This window comes from Geotrypetes seraphini, chromosome 2 (assembly GCF_902459505.1).
Source record: "Geotrypetes seraphini chromosome 2, aGeoSer1.1, whole genome shotgun sequence".
NCBI lineage: Eukaryota > Metazoa > Chordata > Amphibia > Gymnophiona > Dermophiidae > Geotrypetes > Geotrypetes seraphini.
In genome coordinates, this window is record NC_047085.1 from 328174165 (window position 1) to 328190143 (window position 15979).

Below are 15979 nucleotides of genomic sequence, written 5' to 3' on the forward strand. Positions count from 1 at the left end.
GTAAGCCAGCGTCTAAAGCATCTATTTCCAGATGGATTTGCATGACAATATTATCAGCATACATTGGCTGTGGTAAACAGCCATCATTATCTTTGAGAACCCATTCCATGGGAAGTGTAGATTCTTCACAGGTGAAGGCCCAGACGATCCCGCCCGAGGAGATTTGCAGAGTGGCAACATGGTCCACCTTTACTAAGTTTTATACAGTGGATGTAGTAGTGCAAAAGGATGCCACCTTTGGGTCCTCAGTATTTAGAACAGGCTCACCCCGGATTCCAGGGACACTTGTCAGGACTCATATGCTTTTTGTAAAAGAAGGGAAGATTAGGTACTTACCTCAATAATCTTCTCTGTTAATAAAGCATATAAGTCCTGACGCCTTGCCTTTTTTTTTTTTTTCTCTTGAAAATTTATTGAAAATTTTATCAAAATACAAAAAAAGGAGAGAAACAAACAATCAATATCAATACCATAATCGTGGAACAATAAATGAGTAAAAACAATTATTCAAGCACAACAGAAAATCGTTAGATACATATAATCAGAGGTAAAAATATTTTATGGTGTTGTGATAAGTAGCGGGAAGATATTCAAGGAAAGAAAAAAAAGTCAGGAGAGAAGAGGGAAAAGAAAGAAAAAGAAGGGTGATGACGGAGGGCGAAAGGTAAGTAAGAAAGCAACAAGGGGTGAGAAAGAGAAGAGAGAGTCCCCCAGAGGCCAGAAAGAGAGAGAGGAAGAAGTTGGAAAGAGAGATATAAGATATAAAAGACGTTAGGCATTAACTTATGAGCGGTAAGGCATTAGAGAGAATTCAGGTATTCGGTGAACTTAGCCCATTTAATATGGACTTTAGCGTTCAGGGGAATAGCAGCAGAGATCAGCATTTCACGCTTGTGTTGTAGTAGGACAGATTGGTACCAAAAGTGCACGTTTAAGGAATCAAACGATTTCCAGTTAGATAATATGAGTCGCAGAGCGACAATGAGAAGCGTGTTAAATAAGGTATAATGTGGTGCAGTTAAGTCGAGCAAAGGAGTCTCAGATTTCAATATGACCACTGTAGGAGAAAAATTGAAAGTAAAATTAAAAATTTTTTGAATAATTGACCAGACATCCGTCCAGAAGTTTTGTAAGCAGGGGCATTCCACAAGCATATGCAGTAAAGTACCTGGATGCAATTTACAGTTCCAGCATTTGTTAGCAGGCAGCAGACCTGAGACGTGTAGTTTTTGAGGCGTCCAAGTGGCTTTGTGATGTAGAAAGAACATGGATTGCATAGAGTTAGCAGATGGAATAGTTCGGATAGTTTTAGACCAAAAAACTTCCCATTGTTTATCTTGTAAATGGCAATTTAAATCTAATTCCCAAGAGTTTTGTACGGGGATATGAACGTCAGTTCGGGAGTTCAGAAGTATTTTATAGAGATGTGAAGCAACATGGCCTATTACTAGGAGTTTGGGAAACAGCGTAAGTATAGTAGGGGTTCTTAAGATTTTTAGCTGTAAGACTTTAGATTTTTTTATCATGGAGGTGAGTTGAAGCCATTGATAGAACGATGAGGCCGGAAGGGCGAATTTGGCTTGCAACTCCGAGAAGGTCAAAAGTTGTAGAGAGGGGGTACAGATGTCTATCAAGTATTGTATCCCAAGTCTGGACCATTGAGGCCAGATTATTGGTTTTTTATTTATTAAAAAAGACGAGTTATACCAAATGGAGATATATGCTGAAGTTCTGACGGGTATTTCTAACAGCTCATCGAATTCAAGGAGACAGGTAACAGATTGGGATATGATGGGGTTTACAGATGAAAGTAAAGCATCAGAAGTTAATAGCGGGGCCAACGTCAGATATGCCGGGTAGAGAGCACGTTCAAGTTGGAGCCATAGGGGGACGTAAGCATTCGAGGTGGAAAACCAGTGGGTGGTCTGTTGTACTATAAATGCCTTATGATAAGTTAGAAAATCTGGAAGAAAAACCCCTGCTTTGGTCTTTGGAGCTTTAAGTTTTTTAAGAGCTATTTTAGGCAGTTTGTTATTCCATATAAAGGTATTTATGTGTTTATCAATCAGTTTGTAAAAGTGAGGCGAGAATATGTGGGGGATCATGCTGAGTACGAAGTTAACTTTAGGTGCTACTACCATCTTGATTGTCTCTATCCTACCCCACCAGGAAAGGTGAAGGGATGCCAAGATTGTATTAATGATTTAAGAATAGCTATGAGATTATCACTATTATGTTTAATAGTAGCAGGAAGGGATATATAGAGGTTAATTCCCAAATATTTTATATGTGACGGAGACCAAAGAAGGTCAAATGATTGGATCAATTCAGGACGTGAATACTTGTTAAGAGGTAGTACTTCCGTCTTCTGCTTATTGATTTTGTAACCAGAAAATGAAGAGAAGACCTAAATTAGATTAAAGAGAGCAGGTAGGGATTTGTCTGGTTGGGTGAGTTATAGTAAGACATCATCAGCATATGCTGAAAGTTTATATTCTGTTTTATTAAGCAGGATACCGGAGATATCTTTATGAGAGTTAGTCCTGACGCCTTGCCATGTCAGTATAATTATCGACCTGCTTAATGGCTCAGACAAGTATGTCTGTCCAGAACTGGAGATCTTTTCATACCAGTCGGGTATTATGAATATAGTACCCTAATATTGTTACAAATGCAATTGAGAGTATGCAAACTCTATAAACGTTAGTGCTGGTTGCACTCAGAGATGGTTTGGTTGTTCCACTTTGTTTTATATGATATGTTTTGATTAACATTGTTCATTCTACTTGTTACAGAGCAGAACAGAAGTGTTGGTAAAGTTCCCCATACCCTTCCTTCTTATGTTTCCTATTGTAGTGATTATTGAATGCTTTGGTACAAACTGAAGAGAGGCAGTACAGCCCTGTGAGGGAGGTAGAGCTGAAGAAAAAGTATTTGTTTCTTTCTGCACAGCTCATGATTTGGGGGACTTAACCTGCTTGTCAGGAATTTTATTTATTTATTGTATGCTGTGTTAACAGAAAAAAGAATATTAAGGTAAATACTTAATCTTCCCTTGATGCATATTACTTTTTAGGCCAATTATCTTTTATCAACTATCATTAGTTATTGTATATGTTTCTCATCTATAGGGAACAGTGGCTGTTCTCCAGAGAGCTGGCTTGTGATATACTGCATCCTTTAATGGCACAAAGTGAACCTATAACCTATAATTCTACAAGAGCTGTAAGTGAGTGGACAGAGTACCGAAAGAAGACTTCACAGGATGAACTCTTGATTGTCATTCCAAAGAATACAGGTGAACTCTTTGCATTTATCTGGACCAAATAGCACCCCAAAATAGACTGCCAAATACATGCAGTAGAAGAAAAGTTACAACTTTTCTCAGGACTGATTTTTTTCAATAGGTAAGGTGATACATTCCTGTGGGTGCTGTCTCAAAAGCAGTATAAAGAAATGTGTAATATGTATTGTGATTCAATACAAATAAAGCTTATCTTTTCTAATAAATACTATATCTCAATCTTTTAAATTGTTTTGTGAAAAGTGTTCGGTGTCTGTTGCCTCCTGCAAGCACGTGCCACTAGGAAAACAATATCGGGACCATCATGTCACTGACAAATAACAGCAACACAAGCCACGTTTAACAACAAAGAAAAGATAAGTGCTACTAAGGGCGTGTTTTACAAAGCCGCACTAGCAGCTGCCACGCGACAACGGCCCCGAAGCCCTTTAAATCTCTATGGGCTTCGGGGTCGTTACCGCCCTGCAGCCGCTAGCGTGGCTTTGTAAAACAGGCTCTAAGTTTTACTTTTCTGTTACAATATTAGTAGCTATTACTTAATAACAACTGATAACAGATTGAATTCAGAAAGTGGAATGCATTACAGGGACTGTAATTTGAAAAGAGACATGATGGTCCCGATATTGTTTTCCTAGTGGCACGTGCTTGCAGGAGACAACAGACACTGAATACTTTTCACAAAATAATTGAAAAGATTGAGATATAGTATTTATTAGAAAAGATATGCTTTATTTATATGGAATCATTTTTAAATAAGAGCATACAAGTTCTGATTTGAACTTAATTTATAGAGCTATACAAGTATATAGAGCTATACAAGTATATATAATTTATAGAGCTATACAAGACAAATAATGGGTTGCATACGAAGGGGTTTCGTCAGCCGTAAGGAGGAAGTCATTATGCCATTGTATAGATCCATGGTGAGGCCCCACCTGGAATACTGTGTGCAATTTTGGAGGCCACATTATCGCAAGGATGTGCTGAGACTGGAGTCGGTGCAGAGAATGGCCACCCGGATGGTCTCGGGACTCAAGGATCTTCCATATGAAGAACGGCTTGACAAATTGCAGCTATACTCGCTCGAGGAGCGCAGAGAGAGGGGAGACATGATCGAGACGTTCAAGTATCTTACGGGCCGCATCGAGGCGGAGGAAGATATCTTCTTTTTCAAGGGTCCCACGACAACAAGAGGGCATCCGTGGAAAATCAGGGGAGGGAAACTGCGAGGAGACACCAGGAAGTTCTTTTTCACTGAAAGAGTGGTTGATCGCTGGAACAGTCTTCCACTACAGGTGATTGAGGCCAGCAGCGTGCCTGATTTTAAGGCCAAATGGGATAGACACGTGGGATCTATTCACAGAGAAAGATAGGGGAGGGTCATTAGGGTGGGCAGACTAGATGGGCCGTGGCCCTTATCTGCCGTCTATTTCTATGTTTCTATGTTTCTAAGTATTGTGATAACAGGAACTATGCTATGAACATGTTGTCCTACCACAGTGATATTCATTTCCAGTCATCGAGGGACATCTATAGGTCGGATTTTCAGGATATCCTTAATGAATATTTTCCATTGTATTCCATTGTAATGAGTATTTTCCATTGTATCCTGAAAACCTGATCATTAGTGGTCCCGAAGGACTGAGTATAAATATCAAGGGCCTAGCATACCTGCTTCATAGTGCTGGCATAAGTTCTTACTTCCAGTTATAATGGCTAATTCCAGTGCAGTAGGAATGGTATGCTGAACTATATAATGTTATCCATCTGTGCTCATGAGCAAACTGCAGAAGATGTCAATCACAACTTTTCAACTCCTCTACCTTCTCCATGGTCTCTGCGCCCCCTCCAGCTCTTCCTTTTGCAAGCGGGCATGAAGGTGTCTTTCTGATCTGCTCTGTTCATTTCTTTATTGCTTTGTGGTGTTTTTCGGGTTTTCAGCTTATGTGGGGATTTTTTTCTGCGGTGTTGAAGATCCCGGTTCAAAGGGACTGCTCTGCCTGCAAAGAAAGGGCAGACATTTAAGTCTGCAGCTGGCTGGTATGTCCCTCGGGATCCTGAACAGCCAGCTGCTGAAGATTTGTGGATCTCAGGGTTTCATGCACTCAGCACTGGCTCGCTTCCTTGATTTGATGAGGAACTTGAGCGCAGGCTGTTAGGCATTAATAGTGGTCCTTCGGGGCACTCAGGGTGACAGCTGCAACTTTGCCTCTCCTGCCCTTCCACATTGTGTGTCATTGTCGGGGGAGGGGGGATGGTGGTAGAGGATGTCAAATTAAGGTCCAGCTGGCAGCCTGAAGCTCTCAGCATGGGAGCTGACCAATAGTTTGAGGCAGACAACCTCTCCAGATCCAGCTGTGCTTTAAGGGAACTGAAGCAGGCTGCAATACCATTTCCCCAGCACATGGTCTGCAAGTACAGGTTTTGACAGCCTGTGAGGAAAATCAGAGGGGGTGGTTTTTAAACTGTGTTTTGACTATTTCTGCAGTTAATTCTTTGGTCCCCTCCTCTAAAATCCTATTTTTTAAAATTTTTTTTGGTCTATTTCATGCCTTATTTGAACTGGATGGGCGGCTGAAAAATGCCCTTGTGCCACATGCTGCACAGTATGGGATGGAGGGGCAGGGGTTTGGGGCTTAGCCTCTCTGCAGTCTTCTAGAGCTGGAGAAAGGCAAAGGTTCCTGTTGGGGGGAAGAAACCCCTTCTGGAGCCTCAAAACAGTGGTCCTGCACACCATAAGGACAGAAATGCTTCACAGCCCAAGAAAAGGTGATTACTCTATCCTAAGGGGGAAGGAGAGTTACCCACTCAGGCTACCTCAGAGTTCATTAATATCCTCTGGCAGGCTTATGCTCAAGGCAAAACTCCACCTATTAGGTCTGCTGGCACCTCTTGATGCTCAGAGCATGCCTTCTTTGAGAACAGAGGCTCTTCTGGTGTCTGATGGTCCATCAGACAGGGACTCGGAGGACAAGGGGTCAGCTTTAATCCTTTTATTTTCCCAAAGTGAGACTTCCCTAGTGTGAGAGGCAGCCTCTCATATGGAGGACCAGGAGGTGACATCGGCCTAGATCATGGAGAAGATCCCTCTGTTTACCAACTCTTAAGTCCTCAGCATTGCTGTAGATCATTCCTGAGTCCCTTCAAGAAATAAAGATAGACCCTATGCAAACCCTGTCATCACAGTGTTCTCTTCTGAGCAGGGTCCAGGACCAGGCCCAACCCATGTCTTTTCTGTGGTACCTGGACATGAGGATCCTAGTCAGAGAGTCCTGGGAGACCTCTGAAGGCTCCCTGTAGGTAGCTAAATCCATGACTAAGCTGAATCCCATTGATCAAGAATTCCAACAAATGTTTGCCCTTCTCTGCCAAGTGAGGGAGATGTAGTTTTAAAGGATTTGCAGGACTGCAATATGGAGATGATCCTCAGCAGGCAGTTTAAGGCACTAGCCTTAGGTATTATGGTCTATTTTGCGGTACACACCTGTAATTCCAAGCTATGAAATCAAAACCTGGCAAAGGTTGTACCCCTGCTACAGCTTGTGTTAGCTAAAATAGACTAGGTAGCAGATACACTGTATGATATAATCAGAATCATGGGTAAAGCCTCTGCATATTTGATTTTTGCCTGTTCTATGCTTTGGATCAGACAATAGGTGGGTGATTCAACCTCCAAAGCAACATTAAGCAGGGGACAGATGCTGTTTGGAAAGGGCCAAGATGATCATACATCCAGTGTACAAGATTGCTGTTCAAGATCTTTAACAGAAAGCAGACCTCGAGCAGCCAATCTACAGGAGCCTCTGACCAGAAAGCCTATCAAGGTTCCAGACAGAAATTCTCTGGGAACTGGAGGAACCAAGGTTCCAGTTCTAGCTCTAGCTACACAGTGCCACAATGATGCAAGACCTCAAGCCGCTCCTCTGAAGATTGAAGGTTGGCTCTCAGGTTATGTGGAGGCCTGGGACCAAATAATGATGACCACTGGGTCCTGGAGATTATCAGAGAGAATTACAAGATAGAGTTTGTATGCACTCTCTCTGACTGGTTCATGGATTTATTAGTGGGCCCAACAGAGAAGGCAGCAAAAGTATGAGCAACATTATGAAGGTTGCTAAATATTCAAGCCATAGAACCAGTTCCTTTAGAAGACTCGGGCTCCAAAGGATACTCATTATGCTTTGTTATGCCCAAGAAAGGCTCAGAGGAGTGGATACCCGTCCTGGATTTCAAAAACATCAATACGGCCCTGAGAGTTCCTCGGTTCTGAATGGAGATCATTTGGTCCGTTCTCGTAGCGGTAGAACCAGGAGAATTTCTGGCAGCCCTGGATTTGATGGATGCTTACCTTCACATTCAAATCATCCTGGAACGCAGAAAGTTCCTGAGATTTCATGTGTTGGAGAATCACTACCAATTCTCAGCACTTCCCTTTGGGCTGGCAATGGCGCCCTAAGCTTTCACCAAATTATAGTGGTAGTGGCCGCTCATCTCCACAGAGCAGGTTGGCAAATGCATCCATACTTAGACAATTGGCTCATCAGAGCACTGTCCTGAACATTAGAAGCAAAAACAGTAGTGGCAGTTGTGGAGATGTTACAGAATCTGGGCTGGATTGTGAACTTTCAAAAGAGCCACCTAGTTCTGGCACAGTCCCTGGAATTTCGAGGGGTCTTAATCAACACAGCAGAAGGCCGAGTCTTTCTCCTAGCAGTATGAAAACAGAAGTTCGTGGTCAAATTACAGACCTGTTGACCAAGCCAGTGCCTACTACATGGCGTTACCTTCAGATTCTTGGTTCGATAGCGGCCATGATAGAAGGCGTTGTTGTCTCGCTGGTTACCTCAGCAAGATCCTGCAATTTCCACTCCATTGGACAGTGGCAGCAAGAAATAGCATGAGCTAGTGGCTCCACCTGCAATCTCTAGTGAAGGGAATCCCACTCTGGATTGATTTTTGGGTCTTTCTAATGATGGATGTCAGCTTGTTCTGCTGGGGGACTCATTGCAACAGTCACCCAGTTCAAGGACAATGGACTCAGTCTCAGCAGAAATGTTTATCAACAGGCTGGAACTGCGAGTTTGACTGGTGCTGCAACGACTGCAGTCTTTGCTGGAGGGCAAAGCTTTCAGAGTCTGCTCCAACAACGCCACTGCAGTAGCCTCTGTCAACAGGCAGGGAGGCACCAGGAGCTTTTTGCCCCAGCAGGAGGTGAAAGTATTGTTCTGTTGGGCAGAAACTCACCTGCAGGCAATCTCTGTGGTGCTCGCAGCCAGGGTGGACAATATTCAAGCGGATTATCTCAGCAGACAGACATTGGACTTAGGAGAGTGGCCATTGTCCCTGAATGCATTCCAGGCCATTGTGAGATGATGGGGTTATCTGCCATTCGACCTCATGGCAACTACAATGAACATAAAGATAACTTGGTTCTTCAGCTGAAGATGCAAACTCAGAAGTGCAGGGCTAGACACCCTGGTTCACCCATGTCTAGAGATCAAGCTACTGTACATGTTCTCACCCTGGCCCATGATAGGCTGGGTGATCTGCTGAATCACAAATCACCCAGGAATGGTAATTCTAGTAGCACCAGATTGGCCCAGGCGCCCATGATACGTGGATCTCTTATGCCTATAGAAGAAGCAAAGTCTCAGACTCCAGGTGCACCCAGACTTGCTCTCATAGGGACCAATTGCCCTATAAGATCCAGGACACTTTGGTCATACAGCATGGCTGTACTAGTCAAAAGAGGACATTCAGAATGTAGTCATTGCTATTCTCCTTAGAGCCAAAAAGCCAACAATGGCTTCAGCATATTACCTGGAGGTGATTAATGAGTTTCGTCTCTCAGATCATATTTTCATGTTAACCTATCAGACAAGACAAGACAGCCTTTTTCCAAGACCACCATCTCTAGATGGATTTGTAGAGTGATATCCTCTGCATGCATTAGTTGTGGCAAACAACCACCCATCTTGTTGAAGGCACATTCGACAAGAGGAGTAGCCTCCTCTTGGTCGGAAGCTCGGGCAATTCCACCCAAGGAGATATGTCGATCAGTCAACTGGTCATACCTTCACTAAATTCTACATGGTGGACATAGCAGCACAGGAGGATGCCATTTTTGGGTCTTCAGTACTATGCATAGGCTCATCTATCCCACCCTAGAGTTTGAGGATTGCTTAGGTATGTCCCTATGCTTCAGCATACCATCCTTATTGCACTGGAAAAATAGATTAGGTTCTTATCTTGATAATATCTTTTCTAGTAGATAGGGATGGAATGCTGAACCCCTGCCCATCAATTTATTTGATGTACCTACTTTCTTATTCAAGCTTAATGGTCAGCTCCATAAGTAAGATTTCACTGTCTTGTCAAGCTATTAGATTAGGCAGAGACTGTATGTATGATTATAAGGGAGGATTGTTTATATTTCTTGCTTGACTTGTATTTTATTGAATTCATTGTTGCTCTCAGAGGTTTGTTAATGTGTTAACTACATTACCGTTTCATCTGAGCAGATCAGAGACCTGTTTTGGGGGGAATCCCGCATATCCCTCCTTCTCCTGTCGGGTTGTCACCAGCTTTGGTATGAACTGAAGGGAGCAGCAGAGACCATGGAGAAGGAGAACTTGAAAAGCTGTGATTGACATCTTCAGTATGCTTGCGGGCACAGATGGCTAACCCTATGGTTCAGCATATCATCACTATCTACTGGAAAAGATGTTATTAAGGTAAGAACATAATCTCTTTTTATGTTAAACCTGAAAACATGCATGAACTGTACCTTTGTTTTTGAGTGTCTCTGCCTCTTTAGCTATTGGACATAGTTGACTTCCCTCATGAGTTTCATAGCACATATATCTATTGTATTAAAGCATCCAAAGGTTGATCATAATCTTGGGGGCCTATTTACTAAGCATGTCCCAATAGTCACATTTTTCACACATATACATTTTCTGTCTACTTCCTCAGGCCATCAGTCACTTTTTTTAATACCGGTTCTGTTCATGAAGAGCATGGCCAAATCAATTAGTAGAGAACTCCAGGGCAGTCAGCATTTCATCAAGGAGAAGATGAATGGATTTCCAGGGTGAGATGAGTGTAAGAAAATAGTTATAGCACTGAATAATCCTTGATAGCAATTTAGCAAGGTCACCAACTTGGTGGAATGAAATAAGGCATTATGGGCCTCTGGTCATGCATTTTATTAGGGTAGTTTTTAAAAATTCATCCTGGCTGTGCTAAGTGGTTTATAACAATGAATAAATCCAAATCAGTTTCCAATATTTGTGGGTACCTTGTACTCTTTTTAATTTTAGGTGGATTGTTTTTTTACCCTGTAGATTACCTACAGCCACTTCATGTGTATTTCAAAGCTTGTTATGTTGCCCTTCACAGAGTGATTAACATAAAGCTGCTCAGCTGGAAACAGGGCTGGGATCTAGGTTGAAAACCTTCCAGTTTGCAGATGTTTTCTGTAATTAATGTACCAAATTAAGGCTACCACTTTAAAATAAGTGTTCGAGGTTTGTGCGGTTAGGGCTGAGCTTGCAGGAATGGGGCAGGGATAGGGATAGCAACAAAACCTGCGGGGATGGGACAGGAAAACTTAATTCCTGCGGGGACAGAGAAAACTTCATTCTCTAGGTGCAACCTCACCTTGAGTACTGTACATGTCTGGTAGCACTATAGAAATAATTAGTAGTAGTAGTAGTAGTCGTATCTGAAAAAATATATAGCGGAATTAGAAAAGGTTCAAAGAAGAGCAACCAAGAAGATAAAGGGGAAGGAATTCCTCTCAAATGAGGAAAGACTAAAGAAGTTAGAGCTCTTCTGCTTGGAAAAGAGATGGCTGGGGGGGGAGATATGATTGAAGTCTACAAAATCCTGAGTGGTGTAGAATGGGTACAAATGAATTGATTTTTTTACTCCATCAAAATTACAAAGACTAGGAGACACTCAATGAAATTACAGGGAAATACTGAGCTCTGAAATGAGTTACTGCTTTCTCATAGATGTCTAGGCCCCTTCATTTTATTTTGGAATGCTTTGAAAACTTTCTTGTTTACTAAACACTTTGGAAACTAAGTCATTCTAGATTATATTCTTCTTTTATATTTATGTACTATATTTACATTATTGTAAACCGAGTCGAGCACCTTTTTGGCTGAAGACCCGGTCTATAAAATTAAGTTTTAGTTTAGTTTACTTTTAAAACCAATAGGAGGGAATATCAGAATTCATTGACAGAGGATGTGTTAACAGAGATTAACATAGCTGGTTTTAAAAAAGGTTTGGACAAGTTCCTGGAGGAAGAGTACATACACTGGTATTGAGACAGACACAGGGGAAGCTGATGCTTGCCCTGGGATTAGTAACATGGAATGTTGTTACCATTTGGATTTTTGCCCGGTATTTGTGACCTGGATTAACCACTGTGGAAACAGGATACTGGGCTAGAGGATATTGGTCTGACCAAGTATGGCTATTCTTATGTTCTTACCAGGTTTTACTCCTATAAAATCTTGCCCCGTGGCCCCGCCCCCAGCTCTGCCCAGTTCCTCCCACCCCCCCCCCCCTGCCATGTCCAAGTCTTGCCCCTTTCCGCCCCTGCTTCGCCCCCCCCAACCTGTTCTTGTCCTCAGGACCGCGTCGGGAGGGCATCTGCGCATGTGCGGATGCAGCGAGATTACATCATATGCATGTGCTTGACGGAACCGTGTTGCATGCGCAGATGCCCTCCCGACGCAGTCCCAAGGTGAAAGCTTTTCAAAACTCAGAGAAAGTGCCTGGTTTTGAAAAGCCACCCAGACGCAAAGACATGTCCAGGTAAATCCGGACGTCTGGTAACCCTATACTAAACCTTTTTGCCTTCAGACCTAGACAGACCTATTCACTGCAGATGATGAATCTGCTACGAATCCACATTCTTTCTCACCCTTCCCTAACCTCTTCCCCTGTCCTATCCAGTATTGTATTTCTTTTCTATATTTCCTTTTCTTATTTTATACTTTCTAAACCTCTCTGCAAGACCACTCAAGGCGCGGATATCAAATCTGAATAAAACTTTAAACATGATCTGGCACTATGATTTTTCATTCAGAACTGCCCAGGGGTTTTTCCCTATTTTATTTCCCCTCCCAGCTTACTCTAGCCCAGTCATAGCAATGACACTATTCAGACGGGGGACATGCATTAGGTCTCCTTCCTCTAAATCTAGCCAATAGATGTCACCATTGTGCTGCAATTGAGACACTCACACCCTTCTGGTTGTGTTTTCTGCCTGAGCAGCATTCTCGGCCCTGTCTGATCGAGTGAATGGGGAGTCTGAGCTTGAAATCAAACCTAGGTTCCTTCATATGGCTGTAAGCAGCATTGCCACTGTGTTGGTACTTGGAAGGTGGAGGAGCGGCCTAGTGGTTACAGCAGCTGCCTTAGCACCCTAAGGTTGTGCGTTCATTTCCCACTGTAGCTCTTTGTGACTCTGGGCAAGTCACTTAACACTTCATAGCCCCAGGTACAAAATAAGTGCCTGTCTAAAAATATGTAAATTGCTTTGATTGTAACTACACAGAAAAAGCAGTGTATCAAGTCCCATCCACTTGACCTTTAAATTAATGAAGTACAAATCTGAATATATGTAGATGCACCTGCTAGTTCTGTGGGTGCTGTGTGGTATATAACTGATTATAGAATTGCCCTTTCAGTCTAGGTGCATGTATTTGCATGCCCCTTGTGCATGTAAATGTCTAGAAGACTAGCACTTACGTGCATATACAGTATAAGCACATACTGAAGAAAGTGCCAGCAGGGCACCTAAGCACTGTTCTGCAAATACCCCTACTCATATACCACATTATGTATTTACAAGGGGGGTTATACACATGGGTGGAGCTCTCATTACACATCTAACATAGAGAATATTGTAACTTACATTCATCCGTGCCACATCTAGGCACCCAAATTTACACCAGAGCCACATTAATCATCTGTGGGGTCCTGAGCAAACTTTTGTGAATGGGTCCCCTTGTCCAGGGTCTCCTCACTTGTCCAGAAGTCCAGTTTACCTCCCTACCAGCCAAGCCACATCTGGGGGGGGGAAATCCTATATAATAAAACCCTAACCGCACATGCGCACTCCTAACTGCATGTTCCGTTTTCCCTGATCCGTGAGATGTAAGTCTGTGGCGGCAGGAGTGCACATGCGCGAGTCCCCAGCCTTACAGCACCTAACTACACTCGCGGCAGGACTGGCCGCCAGCGCTGGACTCCCTGCTCTCTCGCGGCAAAAAAACAGTAAGTTTTTCGCAGTCTGACCCTCCCATCCCTTCCCGACGTCTGACCCCCCCCCCCCTCTTTCCCTTCCCGCGGTCCAGACTCCAAACCTGTCTGCAGCACTCTACACATGCTGTTTCAGGGCCTTCTACTGCCCTGATTTACTCTGCCGCGTCTCTGATGATGTCATCAGGGACGTGCCAGAGTAAATCAGGACAGTAGAAGGCCACGAAGCAGCGTGTATAGAGTGCTGCAGACGCTACTAGAGTCGGCAGGTTTGTCAGGACCGCGGGAAGGGTAGGAGGGGGGAGCAAGGGACTAAGGGAGCCGGACAGACTTCTAGCAGGTTAAAATACTAGTAGCAACATAAAAGCATGAAGTGGTTTCCAGTCTGCCAGTCCTGCCCCATCATTGAGAGGAATCAAGTTCGTTAGTAAAATTTCACACTCCTTTCCATACTTACAATATGCGAAATGGAATGGACTACCTCCTCAAATTAGATCTTTTTTAGGATGGGTCGGGGGAGGGAGGAGGGTTATACTTAACAAGTGTGGTCGTGGATTTTAATTTCATGTATAATTTAAAGCATTTCTTTTTGTTCTCAAACTAGGGTGGGAGGGAGGGAGGGGATCATTATTTTGTATTAATTTCTGTAAGTGCTATCTCTGATGATAATTATATGTATAATTTGAAAGCACTGTTCCAGATTTGAAAATCAATAAAGTTAAAAAAAAAAATATTTTGTTTATCTCTTCAGATCTTTTGCAAAACCTTAAAAACAATTATTTTTCATCACATTTTAGGCAATAGCTCCAATGAATGTTAATGGTTCTTTCTATGTGATCTAATTATGTAAACCAAATCGAGCTCCTATTTTTAGGTATATAAGACTAAGAATTAGATTCGGTATATAAAACTAAGGATTAGATTAGATTAGATTTCCTGTTTCTGAGGCATCAGCAGTGCTATTATGCTGCCTTTCCCCCACCCCCAGAAAGCTACTTAATTGAGGTAGAGTTACCAGACATCTGGAAAAACCCAGGCATGTCCTCTTTTATGAGGACTGTCCGGATGCCTGGACAGTTTTTTTTAAAGCGGGAGCCTATCTGGGTTTAGCTAGCTCTTCCAACTTCCCAACATACCTCCTCCCCGGGCCCAGCTGCTGTAATTGAGTCTTTGGGCGGCCGGCAGAAGCAATGAGGTAAGCCTGCTGCCACCAGCCTGCTCTGGAAGCCACCTCTCTGCAAGTCCCTCCTACAAGGAAACAGGAAGTCGCTGCAGAGAGGCAGCTTCCGGGGCAGGCTGATGGCAGCAGGCTTACCTTGTTGCTGCTGACAGCTGCCCGAAGATGTAGGTGGGAAGGTCGGGATGCAGATCTTGAGTTGGGTTTTCAGGATTTCCACAGTGAATATGCATAAGATCTATTTGCATACAGTGGAGGAAGTGCATATTCATTGGGGAAATCCTGAAAACTTGACTGGGTTGTGAACCTCGAAGATCGACACTGAGCACCCCTGCCTTACAGTATGCTGTAAGTTATGGATGCACGTGGTAATCCTGCCAATGTTTTGCCCATGAGTAGGTCCTTTTTGCATTTATGTACTATGCCACTTGCCTGCATTGTTGCACAATAGGTGCCCTGTTGGCACTTACCCAAAAGTGCAAGTATTCCACATGTTTATTTATGCAAGAGGCCATAAATGTGGGAGCCCAGTTATAGAATTGCATTGTTCTGATGCAGAAAATTTTAGACTTGTCACCAGTGGCGTAGCAAGGGTGAGAGGTATCCGGTAGCGCCCCTTCCCTGCCCTCTTCTTCACCTCCCACCCCTATCCACTCCTTCTCCGCACTAGATAGGCCATGTGGTCTTTTATGTGCCTTCATGTTTCAATGTTAATGTTGCCATTAGTGCATGGCCATTAAAAACAAATTGCCATGTAAGCCCTATTTTGTAGGCAGTAAGAGCTCATGCACTAATCACGTGCTATCAACATACAGCAATGTAGCTGTGCTAATTACCACAGACAAGCCCACTCTCCATCCCAGACATGCCTCCTCTGCAGTAAAACTTAAAATACTGTTTTACTGTATGATGTGTATGTGCCATCCCAGCATACTCGAAGCCCTTTTAAGCTATGCTAGTAAAGGAGATAGGACTTGATTTACCAGTTTACATATTATATATGAGGTACAGGTACTTATTTTGTACCTGGGGCAATAGACTTGTCCATAGTCATTAGGAGCTGCAGTGGGAATCAAGTCCAGTTCCCCAAGTTCTCGGGCTATTTCACTAACTAGTAGTCTACTCCTCCACTCAGAACCCCTTCAAAACCCACCTAAAACTTACTGAACCCACCTGTCTACCACCCCAATAGCCCTTATGACTGCAGGTGGCAC

The 15979-nt window shown here is 43.1% G+C and overlaps 1 protein-coding gene across 2 annotated transcripts in view; it reads left to right on the top strand.

The window, feature by feature from the left end:
* The first annotated feature begins 3186 nt into the window (after positions 1-3186).
* Positions 3187-15979, top strand: part of THRB (thyroid hormone receptor beta) — a 236230-nt gene continuing 223437 nt past the window's right edge. Inside the window, exon 1 of one of the 2 annotated variants that reach the window (XM_033930174.1) lies at positions 3187-3298. The gene's annotated coding sequence lies outside the window, so the exon portion shown is untranslated. The remainder of the gene's footprint in view (positions 3299-15979) is intronic. The other variant, XM_033930175.1, reaches the window with a different exon arrangement.